General features: G+C 42.9%; 1 long non-coding RNA gene across 1 annotated transcript; it reads right to left on the bottom strand.

Annotated features, from left to right (window-relative positions):
• Positions 1-460: 460 nt before the first annotated feature.
• Positions 461-1036, bottom strand: LOC132882968 (uncharacterized). Its single transcript, XR_009654267.1, has 3 exons — positions 915-1036; positions 745-806; positions 461-593 (listed from the first exon to the last, which is right to left on the bottom strand). It is a non-coding gene; the product is annotated as an uncharacterized LOC132882968 (long non-coding RNA).
• Positions 1037-15260: the final 14224 nt, after the last annotated feature.

Genomic DNA, 15260 nt, shown 5'->3' with positions numbered 1-15260 from the left:
GAGAGTTTTTATTTAGTGGTGTTTGGTGAAATAATTTCCCTTAAATTTAAAATAACGGGAAAATAAGAAACAATCAAAAAGTAATGTTTCAAAGCTGTTTATTAATTCTTCGTACTGCACAAACTAGCCCCATCCTTTTGGCTACAAGCGGAGCCAGCTGGTAGATCAGACTTTTGCTATAGCTGGTCGGCAAAACAGCGAAAACGTCCTTCTTGAAAAGGAATGAGCGGAGAGCCTCTTCCTGCTCATGTTTCAACGAAAACTCCAAGTCTAATTCTTCTAAAACTGATTCCAAAGCGGAGTCAAACGCGCGCTGTTCACTAGCCGTAGCCATCTTTCCTGCTGCGCTTTCTCCAGCGTCACGCAGCTTTGTCGTCACTCCTGCAAAAGCCCACCCAAAGAATCCAAACAAAAACCTTGCGTTGTGATTGGCGGGCACGATTTGATGCCTGGAGTGTTTTTGTTTACATGGTGCGAGGCTAGACCCATTCGCTAGGCAAAAATATTTTTGGCCGCTAGGCGGGTGGGTCTAGTTTACTAGGCTAGGTCTTCAGTATTTTGGTTTATTTCCAACAGTTTTTGGTTGTGGACACCTGGGGGCAGTAGTGGGCACAGGTAAAAGGGGAATACATAATTAAGTTCTGTTTGTTTGCTTATGTGGAATAAAAATAAATAATCTAATTTTTCATTGTATCTAAGAATACCTGAATGTAACAATGTAAGGTGTGGTGTCAAACAGCTTACCTGATTGCTTAGAGTGTGGTGTGTGCTTTGCTTGTGCTTGCCTATGCCTCTGCTGCTCTTGGCTAAACAAATACATAGGAGGACATGTAACTGATATAACTGGGCACATACAGTACATACAGGAGTATGTACTACACTACACTATTTCATTTAATTCACCAAAACCTTACCTAATCTTCCATTTATATTTGGTGTTTTTCTTTGCTGCTGCTATGAGTCCTGGCTGATTTTCAATGAATGTCTTGAACTCAGTACAGGACAACTGAAAGTTTAGCCTGACTTGAAGCTCAGCCTTCATCATTGCAACAGAGTCTGTTTCTTTTATCAGTCCAAGCCGGTTCCAGGCTAGCACCAACTCTCTGCTGGGCCAGAGGAAAGAACTGCTTACATCAGCGGGGGGGCGGAGTTGTTAAGACCATCAACAATAACAAGACCACGAAAGATCGCCATTTTTAAGCGCCGAGAAGCAGCAGCTGTACAAACGCGAAGTCATCCATTATTATTATTATTGTTGTTGTTACTGCTGCTTCTTCCGTGTTTTTGCTTTGATATTCGTGCCAAGGTTTATGTAAACGTAGTGCCGTAACTGACGTATACAGCGATGTAAGTGACATATACAGCGACGTAATGACGTATTCAGCGACGTGATGACGTGGCTCCGCTTAGTGGCGCTTAGCACAGGCGAGCTATGGAAAAGCAGACTGGTTCTCAGCTGGCTCGCAAGTTGAAATACACATTTTGCCCATCATGTACAAAAAACCGGGACATTCAGTGTCCCGGATTTTTTTTTTTTTTTCCGGGACAGACCATGAAAATCCAGGACAATCAGGAAAAACCGGGACAGGTGGCAACACTACCCGTAGCCAGGGGGGATCGGAGGGTTCGTTCGATCCCGCCCCCCCCGGACACACACGCCCCTCAAGATTACTCAAGATTTATTCATTTGTTCATGTCCAATGAATATACATTGATTCACATTTAAATTTACAATATCAAATCCAGACTAATCAAAAAAGAAAAGTAGACTAAGTGAGGACGAGTTAGAAAAACGGGTTCATTTCTCCTATGTTTATGTTTACACGTTTTGTTCAGACTGCTTTACACCCCAATCCAGTGGGTGGCGGTAATGCCCCCATTAGACCCCTTTCACTGACGTCACCCGAAACCGGAAGTAAACAAACCCTGCACCATATTGGAAGACCAACAAACTCGTGATTAGGGGGAAATAACGGCAGCGCGCGGTATGTGAACCCACGAGCCACTTGGTTCATCAAAAACCTACAATGGTAAACTTTTGTGCTGTGTTAGGGTGTTCTAACAAAGCTGATGGGAAAGGTGAAAAGAAGTCTTTCTACAGAATACCAGCTGTGATTGAGACACAAGGGGAGCAAACTAAGGAGCTTTCTGCCAGGAGACAGAGAGAGGATTTAGCTGCTTTATGCAGAGCGGATCTGAATACTTCAAGTCTATTTTGTTACTGGTAAGTCACTAGGCTAGAGTGTTGTAGAACATTTTTTTAAATGTCTAAATTAGAAGATTTGAAGTGTGCTCGTGTATTTGGGGGGTACGGGAGTAGGGGGCCAGATGAAGTCCACCTTTGGGGAAAAAAAGATCCCCCCCCCCCCCCCAAATGCTGGCTACGGGCCTGAAATTGCCACTGTTTGTCTTATCCTGCTTACACATAGATACGAGTAAATGATATAAGTATAAGTGATAATGATAAGTAAATGATAAAAAAAGGAACAAAAACCAGTTTACTTTCTTAACTCAGCAATGGATTTGACCTTTTATCTTTGAAAGTTTTTTTGCAAATAACTTAACATTTCCAAGATGATCATAAATTAATTCTAAGAAGATTGAAAGTGTTACAAAACCTGCATCTTATACCTAACTGGTGGAAATGGTGGTGTTACAACTTATCCTGGTGTTACTTTCATACCCGGTGTCTCATCTCTGTTGTATTGACTTTCATTTCAAGGCATGATATAAAAAAGGGCCAGTACGTATACGTAGCGATATGTCATTGGATGTCCCATGCTGTCCCATAATGCAGTGCGATTACCACTGCTGTTTACTGGATGACGTCATTTTCGTTATATACCTGGGTGCACGTGAAACTCCCACACCACTTGGTTGGATCGCGACTCTCTTGTGGATCGGCCTGCTGTTACGCTTGGACCATTGAAACAACATTGAGAAAAACACTGGACCACGCTACATTTTCATTCATCCCTGGACATCTGGTACGTACCATTATTCAGTCACTATTAATAAAGGGAATTTCGAATACAATTTCAAGCAGTTTAAGAAGTTATGATGAACTTCAGTCATATCACGCGTTGGAGAAATTTCCCTCAACTAGTATCCATTTGAAACAACAACAATGCAGATGCATTATTCAATCGAAAAACGAGTCGAAGTAGTTGTCTTGTTGGAGTGAAAACTTAGCGTTGGTGTGAAAACTTAGCGTTTAAATCGAGCATGTAGGCCTAGGTCGCATGTCGTTTTGAGCTGACCTGTTCTTTTGTGTAGCCTCATTATTGTCTCATTATTGTCTTCATGCCACATTTTATTCTATCAGGTGTCTACCTTAGCCCTTTGTGGAGGAACCAACATAGGGGTCACAGTGAGGCGGATGCTGCGTAGCCTCCTGGTCAACAGCTTGGCCAGCCAATTTAACTGGGCTGGAAAGGGGGAAAAAACTGCGTTTAAGGACACCAAGATCCATGATGTCCTGTTTGGTAGGTTATGCATGTGCACAAAGCTGTAAAAGAGGATTAAAATATAGTAAGCTGTCGCAAGTACTTGCACACTACTTCTAAACATTCTTTGATAACTCCTTCACTAACTGTAACATTACAATTATAACGACAACGACAAACATATTGTGAAAGATGCAAAGGATTAAAAAGGATTAAGAAACTCACCAAGCGCCTTACTCAGAAAAAGCAGGTGTGCAGGCAAGTCCAGGGAGGCTGACTGAGTGACGAACGGTCCAGTAGTGGCATTTCTATTTCCGCTTTGTGTCAATGGGGAAATTAAAATGTTTTTTTTTTTTTAATCCCGTTTAAATTGTCACAAGATTCACATCTATGGTTTCTGATTTTTACATATATTTTCTGTACTAGTACCATTACTTGCCACCTACCACTAGAGTGTGACGTGCATAGTCTTAACAACTCAAACTTTAACAATTATCACCATGCAAAGTCTCAATGTTGTTTTGTTCTTTTTCTTTCAGATGCTCTACAAAAGCAGCTGCCAGGGAGCACACACGCTACTTTTAGTGACGCAATCAAGAAGTGGCTTAAGTATGCGCCAGAGAGAGAGGGAGGGATGAGGAGACGTGAGGTAGGGTGGCATTTAGAAACCCATAGCCTACTGCTGACTTTCTTTATCAATGCTGCATCAAATTAATTTTGGTTATGTTTTTCTGTTTCCATGTACAGGTGTCTGCGCCGCAGGAGGAATAGGCCACAATTATAAATTATAAATAAATCATAAAATGTTTCTAAGAACTTGTTCAAGTGTGTTCTGTTCCTTATAAATGTTTAAAGTTATGCCTCTTTAGATAGCTTGACAAACATTAGGAGAGGTGCATTGTTGCATGCATTTTTATATCCTGTTGTACATAAAACAGGACGTAGCCTACGCACATTGATATAAATTAAGTTTCACTTTCATGGTTGAAGTATGCATGTGTGTGTTCATCCTAGGCAAGAGCCCCGATGCTTTATTGTTAGCTAGTTTAATTTAGCCTGTTTTGCTTAATTTGTAGCCTTCCTGTTGTACATAAAACAGGAAGTAAAGTTGGATGAATCATCGCCGAAAATTAAACTATAAATCGACCGAAATCCGTAGTTGAATAAAGGGTGAAAGGGGGTCTATTCTCTGTCGGCCACCATCCACTTTTCAACGTCATCTCAACGCAAACTCGTATGAGCAAAGCGGTGTTGAATCAACGCCGGTGATCCACGATGATTCGACGGCGTATGGTCGAAGAACATGCCGATGATTCCCCGTCGAATCAACGCCCTTTTGCTATCTGGGTAGTATTTTTCATTCAAACTTCACTTTTCAGTGGCTTTATTTGTTTCTCAGCACTTCAGTTACACACAAGTGCAGTTATGGTTCTAGTTTATATGGCGCCCTGGGCCAACCCCCACTTCTACACCCCCCCACCACCCCCACACACTCACACACATATGCACACACAAAAGTGTGACTATCCTCTTTTTCCTAAACTGGGTACCTGATGGCTGACTTGATATTTTTTCTTAGCCATTTTTGTTAATCTGGCACTCGAACATCACTACATTACCCATCACCCAACAGTGTCAACTACGAGTCAAGACTAAACCAATTCACCTTGGTGGTGTACAGACTAGTTTTATATCATTCTCAACAATTCCACACAAACCAGAAAAATGCAACAATATGTCACTACAAAATACAGCAAATGAAACTACAGTATATATTCACAATATTATGAATGAATTGTGGTTTATTTTGTAGCATTTCATAGTGTGACTGATTTTACTCTGCATTAGTATAAGGTGCACTATTTTATAGATTTCCTGGCTCCCCCTCCCTCTGAGATCATAGGTCAACCTACCTCCTCCCCCCTACCTCCCCATTTTGTACTTCTGAGTGGGAGACCAGAAAGTAGCCACCTGGTTGCTTGGCTCATGAACAAGAATAAGGGCACAACTCCGAAAGGTTAATTGTCCCAAATGGTGACATGATATTTCTGACATGATGTGCAAATGAGCTATAGAAAACTGATCATGCAAATCTGAAAATTCTGATATTTTTTGCCCTGTGCCACCCCCGGCAAGACACCATCCTGGTGAGCTGGCCATGTTGCCCATGCCTAAATCCTCCACTGCACATGCGCACATACTGTATACATGGTGCTGTGTTGTTCAGTTCTCTCTCTCTCTCTCTCTCTCTCTCTCTCTCGTTACCAGCTTTTCTCTGCAAGAACACAAGAGATACATATAACTAAACTGCCAGTAATCAGACAGAGGTGAAACACATCACATGTTACCTGCCGGTTCTACCTGACTCCTCGCCTCCCATAGCCAATGCTTGATCATGCCACCACTGTCACAAAGCCCCACCAGCCAACTCAGGTTGGGTAGCTGTCCAGCCTGCAACTGACTCCAAATTGATGGGAGAGGTAATCTGCCACTACCATCTGTGCCCCTGGCCTGTGGACCACCTCACATTTAAAGGGCTGAAGAGCTAGATACAAACAAGTGATCTGCATATTGGCATCCTTCATGTGGTGAAACCACTGGATCAGGGTGTGGTCAGAACAGAGAGTGAAAGGGCATCCCAGCAGGTAGTATCAAAGAGTGAGGACAACCCATTTGATGGCCAGGCACTTCTTTTCTATTGTACTGTACTTTGTCTTGCTCACTGAGAGCTTCCAGCTGATGTACAGAATGGGACGCAACTCCCCCTCCACCACCTGGGACAAAATGGCCTCCAGCCCTCTGTTCGATGCATCAGTCTGCAAGGCACAAGGGATAGCAAAGTCAGGTGAGTGGAATAGTGGGCCCCCACACAAAACTGCTTTTACCTGCTCGAAAGCTTATTCACATGGCTCTGTCCACTTGCCCAGATCTGGTGCCCCCTTTTAGTGAGGTCAGTTAGAAGACTGGTGATGTCCAAAAAATGAGTTACAAACCTCCTATGATAGCCAGCTGGCCCCAAGAACTGCCTCACCCCATTTTTGGTTTTGGGTCTCAGGCAGGCTGCAATCACTGCAGCCTTATCAATTTGGGGAGGCACCTGCCCATGATCCAAGTGGAAGCACAGATACTGTACTTCCACCCACCCAATTGCACACTTCCTTGAGTTTGTTGTGAGTCCTGTGCATCTCAATGATCTCAGCACAGCCCCCAGATGTTATAAATACCACTGCCAATCATTACTGATAATGATATCATCCAAACAGGCGCTGGCATATGCATTGTGTGGGTGGAGGATTCGGTCCATGGATTGTTGAAAAGTTGTTGGGGCTCCAACAACCCAAACAGAAGGGTGACAAATTTGTGAAAACCAAATAGAGTGGAAAAGGCCATTTTTTTTCACAGAATAATGGAGTCTAGGGTATCTGCCAATATCACTTACTCAAATCTGTCAGGTATGAGGTAGGAGGCGGCCGTAAGTGCAAAATTATATATATATACTGTATATATATATATATATATATATACAGGGGGCGGCACGGTGGTGTAGTGGTTAGCGCTGTCGCCTCACAGCAAGAAGGTCCTGGGTTCGAGCCCCGGGGCCGGCAAGGGCCCTTCTGTGTGGAGTTTGCATGTTCTCCCCGTGTCTGCGTGGGTTTCCTCCGGGTGCTCCGGTTTCCCCCACAGTCCAAAGACATGCAGGTTAGGTTAACTGGTGACTCTAAATTGACCGTAGGTGTGAATGTGAGTGTGAATGGTTGTCTGTGTCTATGTGTCAGCCCTGTGATGACCTGGCGACTTGTCCAGGGTGTACCCCGCCTTTCGCCCGTAGTCAGCTGGGATAGGCTCCAGCTTGCCTGCGACCCTGTAGAAGGATAAAGCGGCTAGAGATAATGAGATGAGATGAGATATATATACAGTGGTGCTTGAAAGTTAGTGAACCCTTTAGAATTTTCTATATTTCCGCATAAATATGGCCTAAAACATCATCAGATTTTCACACAAGTCCTAAAAGTAGATAAAGAGAACCCAGTTAAACAAATGAGACAAAAATATTATACTTGGTGATTTATTTATTGAGGAAAATGATCCAATATTACATATCTGTGAGTGGCAAAAGTATGTGAACCTCTAGGATTAGCAGTTAATTTGAAGGTGAAATTAGAGTCAGGTGTTTTCAATCAACGGGATGACAATCAGGTGTGAGTGGGCACCCTGTTTTATTTAAAGAACAGGGATCTATCAAAGTCTGATCTTCACAACACGTTTGTAGAAGTGTATCATGGCACGAACAAAGGAGATTTCTGAGGACCTCAGAAAAAGCGTTGTTGATGCTCATCAGGCTGGAAAAGGTCACAAAACCATCTCTAAAGAGTTTGGACTCCACCAATCCACAGTCAGACAGATTGTGTACAAATGGAGGAAATTCAAGACCATTGTTACCCTCCTCAGGATTGGTTGACCAACAAAGATCATCCCAAGAGCAAGGCATGTAATAGTTGGCGAGGTCACAAAGGACCCCAGGGTAACTTCTAAGCAACTGAAGGCCTCTCTCACATTGGCTAATGCTAATGTTCCTGAGTCCACCATCAGGAGAACACTGAACAACAATGGTGTGCATGGCAAGGTTGCAAGGAGAAAGCCACTGCTCTCCAAAAAGAACATTGCTGCTCGTCTGCAGTTTGCTAAAGATCATGTGGACAAGCCAGAAGGCTATTGGAAAAATGTTTTGGGATGGATGAGACCAAAATAGACCTTTTTGGTTTAAATGAGAAGCGTTATGTTTGGAGAAAGGAAAACACTGCATTCCAGCATAAGAACCTTATCCCATCTGTGAAACATGGTGGTGGTAGTATCATGGTTTGGGCCTGTTTTGCTGCATCTGGGCCAGGACGGCTTGCCATCATTGATGGAACAATGAATTCTGAATTATACCAGTGAATTCTAAAGGAAAATGTCAGGACATCTGTTCATGAACTGAATCTCAAGAGAAGGTGGGTCATGCAGCAAGACAACGACCCTGAGCACACAAGTCGTTCTAACAAAGAATGGTTAAAGAAGAATAAAGTTAATGTTTTGGAATGGCCAAGTCAAAGTCCTGACCTTAATCCAATGGAAATGTTGTGGAAGGACCTGAAGCGAGCAGTTCATGTGAGGAAACCCACCAACATCCCAGAGTTGAAGCTGTTCTGTACGGAGGAACGGGCTAAAATTCCTCCAAGCCAGTGTGCAGGACTGATCAACAGTTACCGCAAATGTTTAGTTGCAGTTATTGCTGCACAAGGGGGTCACACCAGATACTGAAAGCAAAGGTTCACATACTTTTGCCACTCACAGATATGGAATATTGGATCATTTTCCTCAATAAATAAATGACCAAGTATAATATTTTTGTCTCATTTGTTTAACTGGGTTCTCTTTATCTACTTTTAGGACTTGTGTGAAAAGCTGATGATGTTTTAGGTCATATTTATGCAGAAATATAGAAAATTCTAAAGGGTTCACAAACTTTCAAGCACCACTGTATATAAAGTGCAAACACACACAAAGGCTAACAGTCCAAATCTGCAGACTAAATCCAAATCGTGAAACAAGAAAAGGTTGGGTGAGGTGCAAACAGGATATCAGAGGCAGAGCGAGAACGGGAACAAGAAACAGGAACAACAGTCAGGAAACCAGGAAATCAGAAACAAGGGTGGAAAGGCTTGGTAATGCGTACTGACATAGCATAATACTTCGCAGTGATGCTGCATCTGAACAGTCCTTTAATAGGTGCACATATAGCTCCTTAATTAAGTTCAGGTGCGCATCATTAATGGCGCGTGTGCTGAAGTCTGCTCGACGCACACACAGCCCGGGGTGAGCCTTCAGGTGCACACGCCACAGTGCACAGGACTGACAAAATCCAGTGTCGAATAAAAGTGAGCCATGCCTAACTGATCAAGCAGTTCATCATTGCAAGGCATCGGATAATCAGCAAATTTTGACACAGTGTTGACTTTTCCAAAATCTACACAGAACCAGACGGACCTGTCGGTTTTGGGAACCAAATCACCAGGCTGCTCCAATCACTTTGTGACTCTTTGATTACCCCCATGTCAAGCATAGCCTTGAGTTCATCCTGAACCACATTTCTTTTGTGTTCAGGCAGTCCATATGGGTGGCTCAATACCATCACCCCTGGAGGAGTGTCAATGTGGTGCTCTATCAGGTTAGTGTGACTGGACAGAGGCAAAAATACATTGGAGAATTTCTCCTGTAACTTGGCAACCTGTGCCCTCTGGGATGACAAGAGGTGGTCTCCACAGGAGACCACAGGGGTGAATTAGGCTGCACTTTTTAGACATACCTCCAGTCCCAGCCCCTCCCTCTTGGGATCCACTATTGCTAGAGCCACATAAACCTCCTCTCTCCACAGTTTCAGGAGAATGAGGTGGTGAATCTGAAGTGCATCGCCTCTATTTGTTCGCCTGATCTCATAGTCAACTTCGCCTATTCACTGTGTGACTTCAAAAGGTCCTTGCTAGTTTGAGAGTAATTTAGTGCTCAACATGTGCAGTAAAATGAACACTTTATTTCCTGGTGCAAATTCCTGTAGCCAAGCCCCCCATTATACAGCCGGGATTGCCATTCTTGCACCTGTAGCAAATTCTCCTGGGTTAGGTGTTTCAGTGTGAGAAGTTTTATTCTCAGGACAAGAATGTACTGAATTTCACTTTTACTAGTAGATGTTCTCTCCTCCCAATTTTTCCTAATGACATCCAAGATGCCACGAGGCTTGCGACCATGCAGTAATTCAAATGGGGAGAACCCCATGGAGGCTTACAGGACCTCTCTTACTGAAAATAAGAGGGGCTCCAGACACCTGCCCCTAGTTATACTGTTGTCCTGCACAAACTTAAGAATCATGCTTTTAATTGTTCAGTTGAACCGTTTGACAAGGCTGACCATTTGTGGATGGTAACACTGGTATCAATCAATTTAATCCCCAACAATTCATATAGTTTGCAAAGGGTGAATGACTTGATCATTCAGGATTTATTTGGGAATCCCAACTCTGGAGATAACATGGAATAGTGCTTCCGCAACAATGCATGCAGAAATCTTGCATAGAGGCACTGCTTCCAGGTATTGTGTTATGTCATCCACTAAGGCTAACATAAAGTAATACCCTCATGCAAATCAATCTAGTGGCCCGACAATACCCATACCAAGTCTTTCAAAGGGGATCTTGATCAATGGTAAATAGCACAATGATGCTTTTGTGATGGCTGGTGGATTCACCAGCTGACATTTGTGACATGTTGCACACCAACTGTGAGCATTGCCATGAACACTTGGCAAATACAAATGGCCCAGAAGTTGGTTCAGTGTTTTATTCTGACCTAAATATGCTGCCATGTGATTATGATGAGCTGCATGGTGTGAAAGTTCTCTATGGCTCTTCGGGACCAACAGCTGAGTTGTTTCCTCTCCTGTTTGAATGTCTTGCATTGCTTGATATAACTTATCTTTAATAACTGAAAAGTACAGGTAGGAAAGCATAGCGTTTGGCTGGAGGTTTTGACCATTGATTATGCTCACTTGGTCAAAGGCATGCCTCAGTGTTTTTTGTCTCACAAATGCTCAAACGGGAAATCCTGAAGGGAAATCCATGAGGAAAGTGGAGGAGTGGAGCTCTCCCCAACCTCCATGTTCCCCTGATTTAGAGCTGATGCAGACGGCCCTATAACCACCTCCCCAGATAATGCTCCACTGGAATCCCCCTGGGTTTCACTGCAGCAGGACCCATCCACAAATACAGTGGTGCTTGAAAGTTTGTGAACCCTTTAGAATTTTCTATATTTCTGCATAAATATGACCTAAAACATCATCAGATTTTCATACAAGTCCTAAAAGTAGATAAAGAGAACCCAGTTAAACAAATGAGACAAAAATATTATACTTGGTCATTTATTTATTGAGGGAAATGATTCAATATTACATATCTGTGAGTGGCAAAAGTATGTGAACCTTTGCTTTCAGTATCTGGTGTGACCCCCCTTGTGCAGCAATAACTGCAACTAAATGTTTCCTGTAACTGTTGACCAGTCCTGCATACCGGCTTGGAGGAATTTTAGCCCATTCCTCCATACAGAACAGTTTCAACTCTGGGATGTTGGTGGGTTTCCTCACATGAACTGCTCACTTCAGGTCCTTCCACAACATTTTGACTGGATTAAAGTCAGGACTTTGACTTGGCCATTCCAAAACATTAACTTTATTCTTCTTTAACCATTCTTTGGTAGAACAACTTGTGTGCTTAGGGTCATTGTCTTGCTGCATGACACCACCTGTTCTTGAGATTCAGTTCATGGACAGATGTCCTGACATTTTCCTTTAAAATTCGCTGGTATAGTTCAGAATTCATTGTTCCATCAATGATGGCAAGCTGTACTGGCCCAGATGCAGCAAAACAGGCCCAAACCATGATACTATCACCACCATGTTTCACAGATGGGAGAAGGTTCTTATGCTGGAATGCAGTGTTTTCCTTTCTCCAAACATAACGCTTCTCATTTAAACCAAAAAGTTCTATTTTGGTCTCGTCTATCCACAGAATATTTTTCCAATAGCCTTCTGGCTTTCCACATGATCTTTAGCAAACTGCAGACGAGCAGCAATGTTCTTTTTGGAGAGCAATGGCTTTCTCCTTGCAACCCTGCCATGCACACCATTGTTGTTTAGTGTTCTCCTGATGGTGGACTCATGAACATTAACATTAGCCAATGTGTGAGAGGCCTTCAGTTGCTTAGAAGTTACCCTGGGGTCCTTTGTGACCTCACCGACTATTACACGCCTTGCTCTTGGAGTGATCTTTGTTGGTCGACCACTCCTGGGGAGGGTAACAATGGTCTTGAATTTCCTCCATTTGTACATGATCAATTTGACTGTGGATTGGTGGAGTCCAAACTCTTTAGAGATGGTTTTGTAACCTTTTCCAGCCTAATGAGCATCAACAACACTTTTTCTGAGGTCCTCAGAAATCTCCTTTGTTTGTGCCATGATACACTTCCACAAACATGTGTTGTGAAACTCAGACTTTGATAGATCCCTGTTCTTTAAATAAAACAGGGTGCCCACTCACACCTGATTGTCATCCCATTGATTGAAAACACCTGTTCACCTTCAAATTAACTGCTAATCCTAGAGGTTCACATACTTTTGTCATTCACAGATAATATTGGATCATTTTCCTCAATAAATAAATGACAAAGTATAATATTTTTGTGGGCGGCACGGTGGTGTAGTGGTTAGCGCTGTCGCCTCACAGCAAGAAGGTCTGGGTTCAAGCCCTGTGGCCGGCGAGGGCCTTTCTGTGCGGAGTTTGCATGTTGTCCACGTGGGTTTCCTCCGGGTGCTCCGGTTTCCCCCACAGTCCAAAGACATGCAGGTTAGGTTAACTGGTGACTCTAAATTGACTGTGAGTGTGAATGGTTGTCTGTGTCTATGTGTCAGCCCTGTGATGACCTGGCGACTTGTCCAGGGTGTACCCTGCCTCTCGCCTGTACAGTGGTGCTTGAAAGTTTGTGAACCCTTTAGAATTTTCTATATTTCTGCATAAATATGACCTAAAACATCATCAGATTTTCACACAAGTCCTAAAAGTAGATAAAGAGAACCCAGTTAAACAAATGAGACAAAAATATTATACTTGGTGATTTATTTATTGAGGAAAATGATCCAATATTACATATCTGTGAGTGGCAAAAGTATGTGAACCTTTGCTTTCAGTATCTGGTGTGACCCCCTTGTGCAGCAATAACTGTAACTAAACATTTGCGGTAACTGTTGATCAGTCCTGCACACCAGCTTGGAGGAATTTTAGCCCATTCCTCCGTACAGAACAGCTTCAACTCTGGGATGTTGGTGGGTTTCCTCACATGAACTGCTCGCTTCAGGTCCTTCCACAACATTTCGATCGGATTAAGGTCAGGACTTTGACTTGGCCATTCCAAAACATTAACTTTATTCTTCTTTAACCATTCTTTGGTAGAACAACTTGTGTGCTTAGGGTCGTTGTCTTGCTGCATGACCCATCTTCTCTTGAGATTCACTTCATGGACAGATGTCCTGACATTTTCCTTTAGAATTCGCTGGTATAATTCAGAATTCATTGTTCCATCAATGATGGCAAGCCATCCTGGCCCAGATGCAGCAAAACAGGCCCAAACCATGATACTACCACCAGCATGTTTCACAGATGGGATAAGGTTCTTATGCTGGAATGCAGTGTTTTCCTTTCTCCAAACGTAACGCTTCTCATTTAAACCAAAAAGTTCTATTTTGGTCCAGTCTATCCAAAAAACATTTTTCCAATAGCCTTCTGGCTTGTCCACGTGATCTTTAGCAAACTGCAGACGAGCAGCAATGTTCTTTTTGGAGAGCAGTGGCTTTCTCCTTGCAACCCTGCCATGCACACCATTGTTGTTCAGTGTTCTCCTGATGGTGGACTCATGAACATTAACATTAGTCAATGTGAGTGAGGCCTTCAGTTGCTTAGAAGTTACCCTGGGGTCCTTTGTGACCTCGCTGACTATTACACGCCTTGCTCTTGAAGTGATCTTTGTTGGTCGACCACTCCTGGGGAGGGTAACAATGGTCTTGAATTTCCTCCATTTGTACACAATCTGTCTGACTGTGGATTGGTGGAGTCCAAACTCTTTAGAGATGGTTTTGTAACCTTTTCCAGCCTAATGAGCATCAACAACGCTTTTTCTGTGGTCCTCAGAAATCTCCTTTGTTTGTGCCATGATGCACTTCCACAAACATGTGTTGTGAAGATCAGACTTTGATAGATCCCTGTTCTTTAAATAAAACAGGGTGCCCACTCACACCTGATTGTCATCCCATTGATTGAAAACACCTGACTCTAATTTCACCTTCAAATTAACTGCTAATCCTAGAGGTTCACATACTTTTGCCACTCACAGATATGTAACATTGGATAATTTTCCTCAATAAATAAATGACCAAGTATAATATTTTTGTCTCATTTGTTTAACTGGGTTCTCTTTATCTACTTTTAGGACTTGTGTGAAAATCTGATGATGTTTTAGATCATATTTATGCAGAAATATAGAAAATTCTAAAGGGTTCACAAACTTTCAAGCACCACTGTAGTCAGCTGAGATAGGTTCCAGCTTGCCTGCGACCCTGTAGAAGGATAAAGCAGCTGGAGATAATGAGATGAGAGATGAAATAATATTTTTGTCTCATTTGTTTAACTGGGCTCTCTTTATCTACTTTTAGGACTTGTGTGAAAATCTGATCATGTTTTTGGTCATATTTATGCAGAAATATAGAAAATTCTAAAGTGTTCACAAACTTTCAAGCACCACTGTAAATGCTTCAATAACATTTTAAACCCCAGCCAATTTGTCCCCAGGATTTGTGGACAGGTGAGGCGAGGACTAACCACCGCCTCCACACTCTGCTTTTCACCCCTATATTGTATAGTGACAGGCACCAGTGGATATTTGTGAACATCCACGTGTACACACCTCACCTTCAGTAATGGTGCATTGCCCAATGCCCCACATTGAATCAGTCTTTGATGAATAGTGGTCTAATTATAACCCGAGTCCAGCAACACCTGATGTGTACCCCCTTGAATACTCATTACTATCCTGTACATTCCTGCTCGACTGGGGGAAGCCTGAGGTGCATCAGGAATAGAGATCAGGATCCCTGCCTCCTTAAGGGGAAGCTGATCCCAGAAATGCCTGGCTTTTCCACCATGCCTGCGGTTTGAACCTCGCGGCTGACCAGGGCCTT

Source organism: Neoarius graeffei, chromosome 3, assembly GCF_027579695.1.
Source record: "Neoarius graeffei isolate fNeoGra1 chromosome 3, fNeoGra1.pri, whole genome shotgun sequence".
Lineage (NCBI taxonomy): Eukaryota > Metazoa > Chordata > Actinopteri > Siluriformes > Ariidae > Neoarius > Neoarius graeffei.
This window is presented reverse-complemented; position numbering and strand designations above follow the sequence as displayed.